The following is a 2,381-nucleotide window of genomic DNA, read 5'->3' as shown; positions in this document are numbered from 1 at the left end:
GTTGGTTGGTTGGTTGGTTGGTTGGTTGGTTGGTTGGTTGGTTGGTTGGTTGGTTGGTTGGTTGGTTGGTTGGTTGGTTGGTTAGTTGGTTGGTTGGTTTTGAGGCTAAAATATTGTTTTTATCAGCCACCACCATGAAAAGCAAGCATCATGTAAGTGTGAGTGTGTTCATGCCTTTTAGGGAAATATCTTATAAAAATTAAAAAATAGTGACGAGTCTATAAAGAGTATTATGGCAACATTTAGTGTGGTAGTAGCTGAGAGTCGTCTCCCTCACACTTRCGAGAACTAAAAGGCAACACAGGATCTTTGTTTAAARCKTTGCCATTAACTGTTGGAGTCAGCCGTGTCTGCCTGTTAGCAAGATAACTCAAACTACTGAGTGAACTGTACTGAAACTCTCAGGACTCAGCGTCTGGATGTAAATATACAACTGCTGAACTTCTGAGGTCAAGTGAATTCAAAATGGCTGCTGCAGCTAAACAAATTTAGCAAAATGCAGAAATGGTTATAATCAGTGATTTTCACAGATTTTGAGCATGGTCGTAGCTCAAAGTCAACCATAACCTGTACTTTAAAATGCATTTTTATGCATACTGGTGAGCTCCTGAAAGAGATCTTTGTTTAACACTGCTGTCCACAGCAATGCTCTTTTTATTTTGGATGAATTCCTCTGTTTTTCTTATGTTGCATTCCCTCTAATGCTAAAGCTACCTTACAAAAAATAGTGTGCATTCTTATCAAGCCTTCACACTATTGAGATATTTTTTCTTCTTAACATTTATCAATACAAATCTTGTTCCGCAATTTTCAACAATTTACGGTGATAACTTTTTAGCTCTTTCAGGACATTTTCTGCCATTTCTTTTCAAACTGTAAATGAATGGAGCTGTTTCTAAAACTTTTCTGTACTTTTTACCTTTTGCTCTACTTTTGTTTTGTTTTTATTTGTTTGTTTGTTTGTTTGTTGTTTTTTTGTGCTAATTTCAGATCCCATCTGCACCTATTTAGTTGATTTTAGCTTTATTCTGTTATTTTAGTTATTTTTCTGACTTTTTCTGCTACTCTCCTGCTCATTTAAAATTTTTTGTTCTTTCAGCTGCTTTGCTCATCTCAGCTCTTTTCTGTTTAGCTACTTTTCAGAAAATTTCACAAATTTAGGCTTTTTTCAGCAAAAATCGTAGTTTTGTGATAATTTCAGCTTCTTACTACTTAATTKAGCAAACATATACATATGCTCTTWCTKTTTCTTTCTCRYTGTCTGCCAATTKTACTCATYTTCTTTTTTAGCTATTTTAGGCTAGTTTCAGCTTTTTRGYTATTTCAAAACACATTRCAAGTACGTCATTTCTTGTATTTGCTTATTCAAAAATTTTCACTCCCGTTTCATTGTTTGTTATTTTTAACTTGTTTTATCTACTTTTAGCTTCTTTTTGCTCATTTTAGCTACTTTTTTCCTCTTTTCAGATCTTTATACCCTTTATTTTCCATCTTTCTACTGATCTTTCGTTGATCTACTTTTAGCAAAAGTCAGCTGTTYAAATGTAWCTCGCACTAACAACTTTGCTATTAAACCTTTTCAGCTTTATTTCAGCAGTTTTCAGCAAAACTCTTGCTACRTTACATTCACACTGCATTTACACAGGAAACGCAATTTCTCTTGTTRTTTTAAACTAACCAAATTTCTGGATTAAACCTACATTGTGAAGTTTAGTGGGACTGTGTTTCCACTGTAGTGGCTTTAAAGAGCAGCTTTAAAAAGCTGTAATCAATCATCGACGGAGCTGTGGGAAGCAGCGATGTCAGTTTAGCAGAGCTCTCCTTGTTTACTGGTCAAAGGTGCCAGCGACTCACAGTGGAAAAGATTAATGTGGTCAAGATATCTCCCAGCAAACACCACTGTAGCTGCAAACTCCTAGYTTTCACTAAAGGAAGAAAAACAAACATTGCTCGAGCAAAGGCAAGCGAGTCGACAACAGCCCTGGAAGATTTATGCACACAATACTGTTTGCAGAGTGTAAGGGCACATGGTCTGTGGAAAGTCAAGAGCAATTCATCAAACTTTTCTGTGCAGTCCRTGTTGTCAGTTTCTACATGTGGAAGAAAAAAAAAAGCAGCTGAATTATTCACCTGAGAGAAATTTAGGATTCTGTGGGGATGAGACAAACAGTAGCTATAATGTTTGGGGGAAATGTGCAGAAGATTATGAATGTTTATTTTACCAATTTATTTTTTGTTATATTTCTTTTAATGACAAACRTCCATTTGTCTGTCTKTTAGCAAATTATCTCATGAACCACTGGATACATTTTATTGAAACTCTCAGGAATAATGACCATATATACTTCTACAGCTACTAAACCTAAGCAACATAAAAAAAA

At 35.2% G+C, this 2,381-nt stretch overlaps 1 protein-coding gene across 2 annotated transcripts in view; it reads right to left on the bottom strand.

The window, feature by feature from the left end:
- tm6sf2b (transmembrane 6 superfamily member 2b) overlaps positions 1–2,381 on the bottom strand; it is a 19,684-nt gene that overhangs the window by 15,061 nt on the left and 2,242 nt on the right. The window lies entirely within an intron of this gene.

The sequence above is a fragment of the Austrofundulus limnaeus genome, unplaced genomic scaffold (assembly GCF_001266775.1).
Source record: "Austrofundulus limnaeus strain Quisiro unplaced genomic scaffold, Austrofundulus_limnaeus-1.0 Scaffold153, whole genome shotgun sequence".
Classification (NCBI taxonomy): Eukaryota; Metazoa; Chordata; class Actinopteri; order Cyprinodontiformes; family Rivulidae; genus Austrofundulus; species Austrofundulus limnaeus.
Note: the sequence above shows the minus strand (reverse complement) of the source record. Positions and strands in the feature narration are given on the sequence as shown.